The sequence below is a fragment of the Lissotriton helveticus genome, chromosome 4_1, assembly GCF_964261635.1.
Source record: "Lissotriton helveticus chromosome 4_1, aLisHel1.1, whole genome shotgun sequence".
NCBI classification, from domain to species: Eukaryota; Metazoa; Chordata; class Amphibia; order Caudata; family Salamandridae; genus Lissotriton; species Lissotriton helveticus.
The window spans coordinates 2,117,383,394-2,117,400,122 of record NC_136063.1 but is presented as its reverse complement, the minus strand read 5'-3'; the positions used below and the strand labels follow the sequence as shown (position 1 = coordinate 2,117,400,122).

Here is a 16,729-nt window from a genome sequence, read left to right as displayed (position 1 = left end):
CCTTCCACACTTATGGTGGCCAAAATAATTTCAAAAAGGGGGTGGTGATGGACAGAGTATCTGAGTTAATCAGAACACTCCTACCCAGTCAAGAGATCAGGGCTTGATCCATCACCGTTTTTTAGCTCACTGCACCATCCCAGTTCAGAACCTGGCTATATGCAAATTAGTCTGTCCCTGGCCCAGTGCATCATGGGAACAGGGCAGACCAAACTACCAAGCCAATTCTTCACTGGAAAGGAAACAAGCTTCCGGGGACCGGTTTCTGGCATTACAGCCGTCTTCGGCCCGGCTTGCTTGAATCCTGATGGTGCAGTGAGCAAGGGACTCATGTCTGAGCATACCCTTCCACACTTATGGTGGCCAAAATAATTTCAAAAAGGGGGTGGTGATGGACAGAGTATCTGAGTTAATCAGAACACTCCTACCCAGTCAAGAGATCAGGGCTTGATCCATCACCGTTTTTTAGCTCACTGCACCATCCCAGTTCAGAACCTGGCTATATGCAAATTAGTCTGTCCCTGGCCCAGTGCATCATGGGAACAGGGCAGACCAAACTACCAAGCCAATTCTTCACTGGAAAGGAAACAAGCTTCCGGGGGCCGGTTTCTGGCATTACAGCCGTCTTCGGCCCGGCTTGCTTGAATCCTGATGGTGCAGTGAGCAAGGGACTCATGTCTGAGCATACCCTTCCACACTTATGGTGGCCAAAATAATTTCAAAAAGGGGGTGGTGATGGACAGAGTATCAGAACACTCCTACCCAGTCAAGAGATCAGGGCTTGATCCATCACCGTTTTTTAGCTCACTGCACCATCCCAGTTCAGAACCTGGCTATATGCAAATTAGTCTGTCCCTGGCCCAGTGCATCATGGGAACAGGGCAGACCAAACTACCAAGCCAATTCTTCACTGGAAAGGAAACAAGCTTCCGGGGACCGGTTTCTGGCATTACAGCCGTCTTCGGCCCGGCTTGCTTGAATCCTGATGGTGCAGTGAGCAAGGGACTCATGTCTGAGCATACCCTTCCACACTTATGGTGGCCAAAATAATTTCAAAAAGGGGGTGGTGATGGACAGAGTATCTGAGTTAATCAGAACACTCCTACCCAGTCAAGAGATCAAGGCTTGATCCATCACCGTTTTTTAGCTCACTGCACCATCCCAGTTCAGAACCTGGCTATATGCAAATTAGTCTGTCCCTGGCCCAGTGCATCATGGGAACAGGGCAGACCAAACTACCAAGCCAATTCTTCACTGGAAAGGAAACAAGCTTCCGGGGACCGGTTTCTGGCATTACAGCCGTCTTCGGCCCGGCTTGCTTGAATCCTGATGGTGCAGTGAGCAAGGGACTCATGTCTGAGCATACCCTTCCACACTTATGGTGGCCAAAATAATTTCAAAAAGGGGGTGGTGATGGACAGAGTATCTGAGTTAATCAGAACACTCCTACCCAGTCAAGAGATCAGGGCTTGATCCATCACCGTTTTTTAGCTCACTGCACCATCCCAGTTCAGAACCTGGCTATATGCAAATTAGTCTGTCCCTGGCCCAGTGCATCATGGGAACAGGGCAGACCAAACTACCAAGCCAATTCTTCACTGGAAAGGAAACAAGCTTCCGGGGACCGGTTTCTGGCATTACAGCCGTCTTCGGCCCGGCTTGCTTGAATCCTGATGGTGCAGTGAGCAAGGGACTCATGTCTGAGCATACCCTTCCACACTTATGGATTCAAGCAAGCCGGGCCGAAGACGGCTGTAATGCCAGAAACCGGTCCCCGGAAGCTTGTTTCCTTCCCAGTGTAAGAATTGGCTTTTGTAGTCTGGTCTGCCCTGTTCCCATGATGCACTGGGCCAGGGACAGACTAATTTGCATACAGCCAGGTTCTGAAACTGGGATGGTGCAATGAGCTAAAAAACGGTGTTGGATCTAGCCCTGATCTCTTGACTGGGTGAGAGTTTTCTGCTTAATTCAGAGACTCTGTCCATCACCACCCCTTGTTGTAAATATTTTTGTCCACCCTAAGCGTGGAAGGGTATACTCAGATGTGAGTCCCTTGCTCATTGCACCATCAGGATTCAAGCAAGCCGGGCCGAAGACGGCTGTAATGCCAGAAACCGGTCCCCGGAAGCTTGTTTCCTTCCCAGTGTAAGAATTGGCTTTTGTAGTCTGGTCTGCCCTGTTCCCATGATGCACTGGGCCAGGGACAGACTAATTTGCATACAGCCAGGTTCTGAAACTGGGATGGTGCAATGAGCTAAAAAACGGTGTTGGATCTAGCCCTGATCTCTTGACTGGGTGAGAGTTTTCTGCTTAATTCAGAGACTCTGTCCATCACCACCCCTTGTTGTAAATATTTTTGTCATTACCACTGGGCCTGGACACTGACAGCGGTCCAGAATCTGCTGTCATTAAAAGTGGGCCTGGACCGTGACAGCTGCCCAGAACCCGCTGTCATTAAAACTGGGCCTTGACACTGACAGCGGTCCAGAACCCAGGTGTCATTAAAACTGGGCCTGGACACTGACAGCGGTCCAGAACCCGCTGTTATTAAAACTGGGCCGGGACACTGACAGTGGTCCAGAACCCAGCTGTCATTAAAACTGGGCTCAGACACTGACAGCGGTCCAGAACCCGCTGTCATTAAAACTGGGCCAGGACACTGACAGCGGTCCAGAACCCGCTGTCACTAAAATTGAGTGTGGACACTGCCTGGGACCCAGAACCCACTGTCGTTAAAACTGGGCTCGGACACTGACAGCTGCCCAGAACCCAGGTGTGATTAAAACTGGGCCTGGGCACGGACAGCTGCCCAGAACCCGCTGTCATTACTACTGGGCCAGGACACGGACAGCGGTCCAGAACCCGCTGTCATTAAAACTGGGCCTGGACCCTGACAGCAGCGCAGAACCCGCTGTCAATAAAACTGGGCCTGGACACTGCCTGGAACCCAGAACCCACTATCGTTAAAAATTGGCCTGGACACTGTCAGTGGTCCAGAACCAGCTGTCATTAAAACTGGGCCCGGACACTGACAGCAGCCCAGAACCCGCTGTCAATAAAACTGGGCCTGGACACTGCCTGGGACCCAGAACCCACTGTCGTTAAAACTGGGCTCGGACACTGACAGCTGCCCAGAACCCAGGTGTGATTAAAACCGGGCCTGGACACTGACAGCTGCCCAGAACCCACTGTAATAATAATAATAATTCTGAGTTTATACAGCGCCTGGTTACACTAACCAGTGTGTCCCCGCGCTATTCAGTGGCCTCAGCAATCCCCAAATGCAGCTCCCAAACCTACAAGCACACTAAATCCTTGGGAACAGATATGTTTTAAGTTCCCTCCGGAAGACAGCCTCCGTGGGCTCCATACGGAGTCTGAGGGGAAGAGTATTCCATCTGTGAGCTGCCAGAAGGCGGAAAGATCTGCCTCCCATTCTGGCCCTACTGGTCTTAGGGACGCACATCAAACCAGCACCTTAAGACCGCAGTAGCCGAGTGGGCTTGTATGGTGTAAGCAAGCTCCGCAGGAAGCTAGGACCATTCCCCTGAGCGATCCTATGGCTGATACAGAGGGCTTTAAACTGGATGCGCTCCCTGATCGGCAACCAGTGCAATGTCTCCAGGGCCTTTTTGGAAGGAGATCTCCTGGGAAGCATCAATACCAGGCGTGCGGCAGCATTCTGAATATGCTGCAGTCACTGGAGACACCTCGCATTCGCTCCCAGGTATAGGGCATTCCCATAGTCCAGCCTGGAAGTAACCAAGGCATGGACCAGGGCCCTCCTAGCTGACAATGGGAGTAAATCGAGCGTCTTCCTCAGACTGCAGGGAATGCCAAAGCAAGTTCCGGCCCCACGTCTAGTACGAAACTCAAAAGATATTTTGGAGTCAATCCTAATGCCAAGGTTCTTAACCTGATCCTTAGGTACAGGTAAGGGGCCCAAGGTCTGAGGCCACCATGCAGATGTCCAAACAGAAGGAGACTTGACTTGAATTAACACCTCCGTCTTGTCCCCATTTAGTCTGAGACAACTATCAGACAAGTCCTGAAGACAAGACGCAAACCTGCTGGCTGCATGCTCAGCCGGCTGTGACAAAGCCACAACCAGTTGCGTGTCGTCAGCATAAGTCACCACTTCCACTCCATATTGCTCCGTGATCAATGCCACTGGAGCCACATATAGGTTGAATAGGGTGGGGCTGAGACTGGAACCCTGGGGGACTCCTTGGTTCAGGGCAAAAGCCTCTGACCTACAGGGTCCCTGCTCAACACAAAAGCTGCGTTCGCGGAGGAAGGATTCCAGCCATTTCCGTCCTTCCCAGCCACTCCACCCTTCCTCAGCCACTATAGCAAGGTGCAATGTGCCACAGTGTCGAACGCGGCACTGAGATCAAGAAGAATCAGTGCTGCTGTCTGACCCTCATCCGCATGTTTCCGCAGCGCCTCCGTGGAGAAGAGTAGCGCCGACTACGTTGAATGGTGGGCGCGGAAGCCCGCCTGAGTGGGATGTAGAAGTCCGTGAGCTTCAATATGTGCCAAGAGTTGTTGGTTAACCAGTTTTTCAGCTATTTTGGCGAAGTAGGGAAGGAGTGAAATAGGCCGTAGGTTGCTCAATTGAGTTATGCTAATCTGAGGTTTTTTCTTGAGTGGAAGCACCACAGCTTGTTTCCAAACTGTCGGCCCCATACCAGATTCAAAAGACAGTGTACGGAGATGCCTGATATACGGTGCTAGCGTCTCAATGTTACCTCTTAAGATTTTAGCTGGAGCTGGATCCCTGGGAGAACCAGATTTCACACCTCCAGCTACTTTGATCAATAGGTCCTCATCCGGGACCGTAAACGCACACAAACTGTCCGTTTCCAGAGGTCCCTCCCCCGGCGGCTCTTCGCCACTGGAACAGGCCCTAGTCTCAGTAGGAAAAGTAGAGTAGATGTCCTGCACCTTGTTGTAAAAGAAATCGACTATCTGATTGCAGGATTGCACAGAGGCCACCTCCTGTTCTCCAATTGAGGCCAGTGAGGATATCTCTTTGTAGACCACGAAAAGTTCCTTAGCTGAGCAGTCTGCCTTGTCAATCCGCTCAATGTAATAAGCTGAGCGAGTTTTTCTTATCAAGGCATGATACCCTCTAAGGCTCAGTTTATACGCCCTCTCATGGTCAGGCAAGTAGCCCTTTCTCCAGGTTCTTTCAAGACGCTTACAAGCCGTCTTCGCCACTTTTAATTCGGCGTTAAACCATGCTGCAGATTTAGTCCGCCGCGTGGGTCCCCTGTTGGACCAGGGGGCCGTTTTATCCAGGGCAAGCTTAATGCGAAGGTCCAGTGCTTCACAAGCCCCATCAGTATCTGTGCCAAGTCCTTCCGGTGCCCCCCCCTGCACCATACTGGCGCTGAAATCTCCCGGGGAAAACCTAGCCCATTTTCTCTGCCTTTTAGAGATACCTCCCCCTTTCCCAGGGTTATTTCCAATAGAGCACCTAATTTGGAATGGCACCAGAAAATGGTCCGTCCAAACCATTGGTTCAGGAGGATCAATTTTAAGGGCTTCCCAGTTACAAAAAATTGGGTCTAGTGTATGTCCTAGCCGATGTGTGGGTAACTCAGATTTTAATACTAATTGCAGGGCTAGCAAATCATGGCGAACCTCTTGGGCCAAAATGTTCGAGGCATCATCGAAATGCAAATTAAAATCTCCTAGCAATAGGAATTTCTCATAGCGCATAGCAGGGAACAATATATTTTGTATGAGGCTAGCCAGAAAATGGCTGCTGCTTCCAGGGGGTCTATACACCAGTATGCCTTTAATTATATAGTTGTTAGAAACAGTAATGGAAAAAGTGCCCGCTTCGCTATCAGATACAGTAGCTGACTCCATGGTACACTTAATATCACCCTTGTGAATAACCGCAATCCCTCCCCCCCTCCCCCCCTCCCGCAGGGTCTATCCAACCTGCGTATCTCATAATCCGGAGGGAGAGCTTCCAATATTTCAGGGGCCGAATCTTCGTCTAACCAAGTTTCTGTAATAAAAAGAATATCCAACTTGCTATCCTCAAGTAAGTCGCGTACTTCCATACTGTGCTTCCTAGGTGACCTACAATTAATTAGTGCACATCTGAGCTCCCTATTGAATCCTCCAAGGCGTGCCCAGTGGCTGAATGAGTATCCACAGTGTCTACACTTGTTCGTAAGGCCTCCCACATTAAAATCCACACCATGCCTGCATTTAGACTCAATACCCGTGCACAGATCAAACAGCTCCTGACGTGAGTAGGATAGGCCTACCTGTATTCGTCCAGGGGTCCTGGCCCCAGGCCCCGTCCGGCCGCGGACGGGCGCAGACGGGCTTGCCTTTGGCACGCCCGCTGCGCGGTCGCTGGGGCATGTGGAATTTATGCCCGATTCTCGCCCTGCAGGTAGAGCGCTGACCCACCCAACCGGAAGTGCCTGACTCTACCTACCACGCCCTCCGCGCAACGGTACTAGTTACCGCGGCGGACCAGGGCGGGTAGGACAGGTCACTGAGTTCAGGCGAGACCCTTCCAGGTAAGGCTAAGCGCTAAGGAGCGCGAGTACAGTAGCAATCCCCGTAATGCACAACAAGTAAAAATGTCCCCTTCACATTAAAACAAAGTTCAAGTATTTAAAATTGCATCCAGATTAGTAAGCTTGTGGATGGAATCACCTTAGCCACCAAACGAGCGCGGGAGGAAGCTGCCACCGACCCCCTCTGCTCGCAGCGCCGCCGCAGGTCCAAGCCGTATTTATGCCCGATTCTCCCCCTGCAGCTAGAGCGCTGACACATCAAACCGGAAGTGCCTGACCCTACCTACCACGCCCTCCGCGCAACGGTACTAGTTACCGCGTCGGACCAGGGTGGGTAGGACAGGTCACTGAGTTCAGGTGAGACCCTTCCAGGTAAGGTTAAGCGCTAAGGAGCTCGAGTACAGTAGCAATCACCGTAATGCACAACAAGTAAAAATGTCCCCTTCACATTAAAACAAAGTTCAAGTATTTAAAATTGCATCCAGATTAGTAAGCTCATGGATGGAATCACCTTAGCCACCAAACGAGCGCGGGAGGAAGCTGCCACCGACCCCCTCTGCTCGCCTGTCATTACTACTGGGCCTGGACACTGACAGCGGTCCAGAACCCGCTGTCATTAAAACTGGACCTGGACCCTGACAGCTGCCCAGAACCCGCTGTCATTAAAACTGGGCCTTGACACTGACAGCAGTCCAGAACCCAGGTGTCATTAAAACTGGGCCTGGACACTGACAGCGGTCCAGAACCCCCTGTTATAAAAACTGGGCCCAGACACTGACAGTGGTCCAGAACCCAGCTGTCATTACAACTGGGCCCGGACACTGACAGCTGACCAGAACCCAGGTGTCATTAAAACTGGGCCTGGACACTGACAGCTGCCCAGAACCCGCTGTCATTAAAACGGGTTCTTGACACTGATAGCGGTCCAGAACCCAGCTGTCGTTAAAACTGGGCCTAGACAATAACAGCAGTCCCTCTGTCAATGAAACTTGGCCTGGACTCTGACAGCAGTACAGAACCCCGCTGTCACTAGAACTGGACCCAGGACACTGCCCGGAACCCAGAACCCCACTGTTTTTGAAACTTGGCCTGGACTCTGGTAGCAGTCCAGAACTCCACTGTCACTAGAATTGGATCCGGATACTGCCTCGCACCCACACCTCCAGTATTGTTAAAACTTGCCTGGACACTGACAGCAGTCCAGAACCCGCTGTCATTAAAACTGGGCCTGGACACTGACAGCAGCCCAGAACCCCGCTGTCATTAAAACTGTGCCTGGACACTGCCTGAAACCCAGAACCCGCTGTCATTAAAACTGGGCCCGGACCCTGACAGCGGTTCAGAACTCCACTGTTGTTAAAACTTGGCCTGGACACTGACAGTGGTCCAGAACCCGCTGTCATTAAAACTGGGCCTAGACACTGACAGCAGTTCAGAACCCAGGTGTCATTAAAACTTGGCCCGGACACTGAGAGCATGTTCTCACTTCACTGTTATTAAAACCGGGCCCGGACATTAACAACAGCCCAGATCCCCACTGTCAATAAAACTAGGCCTCAGACTCTGACAACAGACGCAGACTCCACTGTTACTGTAAACTGGACCCCACATACTGACAGCAGCCTGGAAACCCACAGCCATTACAAGTGAGCTTCAATGCTGACAACAGCTCCAAACGCCTCTTGCATTAAAACTTCGCCTGGACTCTGATAGCAGTCCAGAACCCCGCTGTCACTAGAACTGGACCTCGGACACTGACAGCGGTCCAGAACCCGCTGTCACTAGAACTGGACCCCGGACACTGACATCGGTCCAGAACCTGCTGTCATTAAAACTGGGCCTGGACACTAACAGCAGTCCAGAACCCCACTGTTGTTAAAACTTGGCCTGGACACTGACAGTGGTCCAGAACCCGCTATCATTAAAACTGGGCCCAGACACTGACAGCAGCCCAGAACCCCTTTGTCATTAAAACTGGGCCCGGACCCTGACAGCGGTCCAGAACCCCACTGTTGTTAAAACTTGGTCTGGACACAGACAGTTGCCCAGAACCCGCTGTCATTACAACTAGGCCTCAGACTCTGACAGCGGTCCAGAACCCCGCTGTCACTAAAACTGGGCCCGGACACTGAGAGAATGTTCTCACTCCACTGTTATTAAAACCGGGCCCAGATATTAACAGCAGCCAAGATCCCCACTGTCAATAAAACTGAGCCTCAGACTCTGACAGCAGATGCAGACTCCACTGTTACTGTCAACTGGACCCCACATACTGACAGCAGCCAGGAAACAAACGGCCATTACAAGTGAGCTTCAATGGTGACAACAGCTCCAAAGGCCTTTGTTATTAAAACTTCGCCTGGACTCTGACAGCAGTCCAGAACCCCGCTGTCACTACAACTGGACCCTGACACTGACAGCGGTCCAAAAACTGCTGTCATTAAAACTGGGCCCGGACACTAACAGCAGTCCAGAACCCAACTGTTGTTAAAACTTGGCCTGGACACTGACAGTGGTCCATAACCAGCTGTCATTAAAACTGGGCCAGGACACTGACAGCTGCCCAGAACCCAGGTGTCATTAAAACTGGGCCTGGACACTGACAGCAGCCCAGAACCCACTGTCATTAAAACTGGGCCCGGACACTGACAGCAGCCCAGAACCCCGCTGTCATTAAAACTGGGCCTGTACATTGACAGCGGTCCAGAACCAGCTGTCATTAAAACTGGGCCAGGACACTGACAATGGTCCAGAACCCGCTGTCACTAAAACTGAGCCCGGACACTGACAGCTGCCCAGAACCCAGGTGTCATTAAAACTGGGCCTGGACACTGACAGCAGCCCAGAACCCACTGTCATTAAAACTGGGCCCGGACACTGACAGTAGCCCAGAACCCCGCTGTCATTAAAACTGGGCCTGTACACTTGACAGCGGTCCAGAACCAGCTGTCATTAAAACTGGGCCTTGACACTGACAGCGGTCCAGAACTCAGCTGTCATTAAAACTGGGCCCGGACAATGACAGCGGCCCAGAACCCGCTGTCATTACAACTAGGCCTCAGACTCTGACAGAGGTCCAGAACCCCGCTGTCACTAAAACTGGGCCCTGACACTGAGAGAATGTTCTCACTCCAATGTTATTAAAACAGGGCCCGGACATTAACAGCAGCCCAGATCCCCACTGTCAATAAAACTAGGCCTCAGACTATGACAGCAGATGCAGACCCCACTGTTACTGTAAACTGGACCCCACATACTGACAGCAGCCAGGAAACCCACAGCCATTACAAGTGAGCTTCAATGCTGACAACAGCTCTAAACACCTCTGTCATTAAAACTTCACCTGGACTCTGACAGAAGTCCAGAACCCCGCTGTCACTAGAACTGGACCCGGGACACTGACATCGGTCTAGAACCCGCTGTCATTTAAACTGGACCTGGACACTAACAGCAGTCCAGAACCCCAATGTTGTTAAAACTTGGCCTGGACATTGACAGCTGTCCAGAACCCGTTATCATAAAAACTGGGCCTGGACACTGACAACGGTACAGAACCCCACTGTTGTTAAAACTTCACCTGAACACTGACAGTGGTCCAGAACCCTGCTGTCATTAAACTGGGCCTGGACACTGACAGTGGTCCAGAAACCCCACTGTCATTGAAACTCGGCCCGGACACTGACAGGAAACCAGAACCCGCTGTCATTAAAACTGGGCCTGGACACTGCCTGGAACCCAGAACCCCACTGTCGTTAAAAATTGCCAAGTACACTGACAGCGGTCCAGAACCCAGGTGTCATTAAAACTGGTCCAGGACACTGACAGCAGTCCAGAACCCGCTGTCATTAAAACTGGGCCCAGACACTGACAGCGGTCCAGAACCTGCTGTCATTAAAACTGGGCCTGGACCCTGACAGCAGTCCAGAACCCGCTGTCACTAAAAATTAGCCTGGATACTGACAGCTGCCCACAACCTGCTGTTATTAAAACTGGGCCCGGACACCGACAGCGGTCTAGAGCTCGACTGTCGTTAAAACTAGACCTATTCACTAACAGCGGTCCAGAATCCCGCTGTCATTAAAACTGGGCCCAGACACTGACATCGGTCCAGAACCTGCTGTCATTAAAACTGGGCCTGGACACTAACAGCAGTCCAGAACCCCACTGTTGTTAAAACTTGGCCTGGACACTGACAGTGGTCCAGAACCCGCTATCATTAAAACTGGGCCCAGACACAGACAGCAGCCCAGAACCCCTATGTCATTAAAACTGGGCCCGGACCCTGACAGCGGTCCAGAACCCCACTGTTGTTAAAACTTGGTCTGGACACAGACAGTTGCCCAGAACCCGCTGTCATTACAACTAGGCCTCAGACTCTGACAGCGGTCCAGAACCCCGCTGTCACTAAAACTGGGCCCAGACACTGAGAGAATGTTCTCACTCCACTGTTATTAAAACCGGGCCCAGATATTAACAGCAGCCAAGATCCCCACTGTCAATAAAACTGAGCCTCAGACTCTGACAGCAGATGCAGACTCCACTGTTACTGTCAACTGGACCCCACATACTGACAGCAGCCAGGAAACCCACAGCCATTACAAGTGAGCTTCAATGCTGACAACAGCTCTAAACACCTCTGTCATTAAAACTTCACCTGGACTCTGACAGAAGTCCAGAACCCCGCTGTCACTAGAACTGGGCCCAGACACTGACAGCGGTCCAGAACCCAGGTGTCATTAAAACTGGTCAAGGACACTGACAGCAGTCCAGAACCCGCTGTCATTAAAACTGGGCCCAGACACTGACAGCGGTCCAGAACCCGCTGTCATTAAAACTGGTCAAGGACACTGACAGCAGTCCAGAACCCGCTGTCACTAAAAATGAGCCTGGATACTGACAGCTGCCCAGAACCTGCTGTCATTAAAACTGGGCCCGGACACCGACAGCGGTCTAGAGCTCCACTGTCGTTAAAACTAGACCTATTCACTAACAGCGGTCCAGAATCCCGCTGTCATTAAAACTGGGCCCGGACACTGACAGCAGTCCAGAACTCAGCTGTAATTAAAACTGAGCCCGGACACGAACAGCGGTCCAGAACCTGCTGTCATTAAAACTGAGCCCGGACACTGACAGCTGCCCAGAACCCGCTGTCATTAAAACTGGGCCCGGACAGTGACAGCGGTCCAGAACCTGCTGTCATTAAAACTGGGCCAGAACACTGACAGCGGTCCAGAACTCCATTGTCGTTAAAACTAGACCTGGACATTAACAGAGGCCCAGAACCTGCTGTCATTAAAACTGGTTTGGGCTGGACTGTTCCCATGAGGCACAGGGTCAGACTGATTTGCATATAGCCATGTCTGAACTGGGGTGGCTGAGTGGGCTAAAGAATGGTGATGGATTAAACCCAGATCAGTTGACTGGGGGTGAGTGTTTGATTTGCTCAAGCGCTCGGGCCATCATCCCCTTTTGTGTCGCTTTGTTCGCCCTAAGTGTGGCAGGGTATGCTCAGACGTGAGTCCCTTGCTCACTTGGCCACTGGATTCAAGATAGCCTGGCTGATGAGGATTATGAATCCGAAACCGGTCCCAGGATGCTTGTTTCCGGTCCAGGGAAGACATGGCTTGGCAGTTCGGGCTGGACTGTTCCCATGAGGCACAGGGTCAGACTGATTTGCATATAGCCATGTCTGAACTGGGGTGGCTGAGTGGGCTAAAGAATGGTGATGGATTAAACCCAGATCAGTTGACTGGGGGTGAGTGTTTGATTTGCTCAAGCGCTCCGTCCATCATCCCCTTTTGTATCGCGTCATTAAAACTGGGTCACAACACTGACAGCAGTCCAGAACCCCACTGTCGTTAAAACTTGGCCTGGACACAGCCTGGAACCCAGAAACACAGTATCAATAAAACTGAGATGATCACCAGCCAGAACCCCACTGGTCATTTAAATTGGGTCCAGACATTGACATGAGTCTAGAGCTCCACAGTCATTAAATTCGGCCTTGACTGTGACGCTGCCTCTGGACCCCACCCTTATTAAAGATGCACTCCAGACTTTGACAGCAGCTGAGAACCCACTGTCATTTTAAGTTGGTTCAGATACTGTCAGAAGTCCAAAAGTTCACTGTCTTTAAATGTAGGCCCTCACAGTGGATGTATCTCTAAAGCCCACTGTTATTAAAACTGTAGCCCAGAACCCCTTTGACATGAAAACTGGGCCCCCGAGAATGGCTGCTAGGCAGAACTTCAGCGTCATTAAAAGGAGGCCTCCAGATATTGGCAGCTAGCCATACCCCCCTAGCTATTTATATTGCACCCTTTGGGGAGGGCTCCTGAGGTGAGGAGAGACATGTTTATGGATTTGCAATTATTTTGTGTAAATGGACAAACTGAGCAGGCGCCCCATGTTTTGCACTGGGCATCATTTCCCGTTAAACCACTGATCAAACTCATGATGTGACTCAGAGCTTTATCCTTTCCCATCAGTGTGGCTGGTTACGGACCTGTTGTAAATGACGAGTGTGGGTAATGCCCTCCGTCCTAGCGGATAAGCAGCAGTAGTCCATCCGCCCATATTGGAGCCGGCCTGCGAGCGGCGCTAGGACCCGGGAGACGCCCCACCCGCCCTGGCAGGATTTTCTCGCTTGGAGCACAGACAACAAAGGCAGAGTGAGCCGGCTTCCCTTTCTGTCCGCATCTCCTCGTCCCCAGCAGCGGAAACCGGTGAGTACAGCTTGGTGACACCCCCGTGCAAGCACCAGGGAGAGGGCGTGAGTGTGCACTTGTGTGCATTGACAACAGACACAGGTTTCGGGTCCATTTTAAAGAGCAGTATTTTTAATTTCATGATTGCAGAATGAGATAACGCAGAATACCGCCTGCCTGGAAAGGCGAACGGCACGAGCTCTTGTCCAGCTGTCTGAGTTTAACAGACTCACGGACACAGCCACATGTCACTCTCTCTCTCAAAGCAGTAGCTACCAAGGATGACACGGGCCCTGGTGCAACCCCGGGAAATAGCCCCTTTAATTGCTGCTGGGGTAATAAAATACACCAACTATTAGGGTTGAATGGACCTCTCAGGGCTCTGGGTCCCGGTGCCACTGCACCCGCTGCACAAATGGTAGCTACCCCTCCCGTCTGAGGGGGCTCTGGGTAGCGTTATAATCCTGTCTTTATATTTCTCCGCACCCCAAAGTGCTTCGAAGACCCCGGTGGGCGGTTATCGGCGCTTTATATAAACCCGAATAAATGTATAACATAAAAATAAAATGTTTAGTATTGCATTGTATCCCTTCCCACTCACTTCTCGTCAGAGGACTGCTCTAACGGGATAATCGTGCGAAATAAAGAACCCCGGCTTCTTTTGAGATATTGGCACCAGTGTTGGATGGCTATTGGTCCGTCGCTTTGTTCAGCGGTAAGAATTCATTTTTTTCAGGGCACGTGCATTCTATTTCTTCGTCACACTGGGAGAATCTAGAGAATGAGTGTGAGACGAGGGCTGCTGATTGTCTCCATTTTTGGGGGTGACTGCTCCGCGGAGAACAATGAGAGGTGGGGTCCCCTGCCTGCCTCTTGGCTCGCGCTGGGACTGTGCGCCGGGATCTAATTTCCATACCCCTCCTGCTCACTGACAGCCCCGGCAATTAAATCTCTTCTCCGGGCGAGCGAATCTACATTTCCGCTCGCTGGCGGCCACCCCAGAACCACGAGTCAGCGACAAGACTCCCGCATGGGCGCCTGCCGGAAAATCTCATTTTTTTTGTCTTATCTTTGAACGGCTGGGTGGGTTGGTGGAGTGGGTGGGAGGCCGGGTGGTGCCTCGTGGGGAGGGTGGGTGCTGTGTCAGGTGGCAAGCTCATTGTGAGGGCGCTTGCCGCAGAGGCTGGAATATTCCCATGGTTCTTTTTCTACCGAATAGCAGAATTATATTTTCTTGTCTGTATGTAATGAAGTGGCTCCTTTGCTACTGGACAACGATGTTATATACATTGCTATTCCTGTCACGCGCTGTCGGCGTGACACCTGTTCTGGTTTTCTAGTCACGATTTATGGCAGAAATGAATGCAGAATTAAAATGTTCTTCTTTTGCTATTAAAATTGTTGTTAGCATTAATAGAAATAATAAAAACATAACAATAATACATATTGTTGCTGCTGTTAGGTGTATTAATATTAGCATTATTCACATATGTGTTAATAATGAACAACTAATTGCACCACTAGCCATTTTAATATCAGCAATGGTAATTCTTATAGGGCAACGGATGATAATCAAATCATTAATGATAATAATAAAATACTAGTGTGGTGTAGATATAATGCATTCGGAGTCCTTTATTAATATGAAACACCTTCTTGATTTGAGATTGCATGTCCAGATTTTCAGTGCTGCAAACGCCATGACACAGATATTTAAAGGGACCCATTTTGTGGTTGCGACCAGAGAGCATCTTTGTGGATAAAACAAATGTTGCATGCTTCCCCCTGCTTTGTCTCTTTAAACCCGCCGCGCCTCCTGCATTCTGGGGTGGGCGTGGTGCCTGGCCCTCGTCTTGTGCTCCGAAATGTGCGTATGTCTTGAAGGTGCTTGTACTGGGAGCGGTGTCGCTTCCGAGAAGGCGTGCAGCCCACACCGGTGCCCTCTGCCCATGTCAGGGTGCAGATGTGGCGTCATGTCGTCCTGGAGGGTCCATGTGGCTTGGTCATGTGTCTTTGAGGGGCATGTCCCCAGATAATTCCCTTCGCCGTATGGCACACCCGTGCTATGGGAGGTATGAGAAGGGCTGGGTCCTCCGAGCAGGAATACCCCCTCCCCACTGTGCGGAGTCACTGTGGGCGCCAGCCTGGCACATGCCAGCCCCTGGCAGCCGCCTAGCTCAAGAACGCGCGACCAGTCCATGTGTTGCTGCTGCAATGTGCGTCCACCCCCACCACACCCCTCTCCCATTTAGATTCCCCACATGTAATTCTGCAATCCGCTAGCTTTGCTTTCTTTGTCTGATGGGGCTTTTGACGGGCCTGTCCGGCACTGTGGACTGGTTAGGCTAAAAACGTGTTCCTTCACCTAAAATGTCGGCTGACGTGAACGCAGCGCTATCATACAACCATCCACAGTTTCCCCATTTTACAAAGGCTCAAAATTATTCATTTTCGCTGAAAAAATGATTTCCATTTGTATGTACTTCTGTTCTCTTTCACTCCCAGGAGATGTCCTGAGGGAAGGACTTCTTTTTAACCTCTTCCCAATCATGGTTTTTATCACCACCAACGCATGGGTGAAAATTCAAGGAGCAGGGACTTTCCAATCATTTTTCAGTTCACAACTGATAATTTTTCACCCATATTCGTATTGTGCACATTTATTTTCTTGACAGCTGTGCCCAGGATTCCCGGTGCTGATTCAACAGTATGGAAATCGGCAAGTCCTATAAACACCGGAAGTGTTGGTAATAGAACTTTTGTTCTCTTCCATCCTGTGGTTGCAGGTGGTGGGCACCGGCGCTCAATTTTTGGGGACCAGGATTTATTTTTCATCGTCAGAATTTGCTGCAGAGACGGAGAGAGAACAGAACATGGAGCAAGAAGAAGGAAGACAACAAAAGGAAAACAGTGTCAAAGGTAGAAAGCAGGGGTAAAAAAGAAACTGCATGGCAGGGAAACATCGAAAGGAAATGTAAGATGGCGGAAGAAAGAGGCATGAGGTGGAATCAAGACTTGGCGGCCTTGGTTTTTGGTAACCCTAACGCTCAGCAGTGCCAGTGGGGGGCTCCTGAGAAAAACTTTTAGCCCCTCCATTTAAAAAATAGATAAATTAAGTAGTTCCGAAAATCCTTGTTTTCACCTTTTTCCAAAGTCAGAAAGTACATCATTATGAGTACACAGGTGTTAATTAAGGAAGAACCAGGCAATTCTCTTGAACTCGCTCCATCGATGTATTAAGGTGCCTTCTTACCTACACCCAACTCCCTTGGCCCTTACTGGGTAGGCAAGAACCCGGTATGCATCTTATGACATTTGCATTACTGAAAAGACAGCTAATTAATTATCTGCGGCTTGATTAACTGAGCGCTGCTTCCTTATCAATGAGCTTTCTCATGGCGAAAATGACGTCCACAATCACATGTGAGAGAACTTCCTCTTGGAAGGCAACTCATTAATTAAATATAGCTT

At 50.6% G+C, this 16,729-nt stretch overlaps 1 protein-coding gene across 10 annotated transcripts in view; it reads left to right on the top strand.

The window, feature by feature from the left end:
• Positions 1-13,225: 13,225 nt before the first annotated feature.
• DCX (doublecortin) overlaps positions 13,226-16,729 on the top strand; it is a 358,719-nt gene continuing 355,215 nt past the window's right edge. For 9 of the 10 annotated variants that reach the window (XM_078688814.1, XM_078688811.1, XM_078688809.1 and 6 more), the window contains exon 1: positions 13,233-13,276. The gene's annotated coding sequence lies outside the window, so the exon portion shown is untranslated. Of the gene's footprint in view, positions 13,277-16,729 lie in introns of all 10 variants that reach the window. The other variant, XM_078688805.1, reaches the window with a different exon arrangement.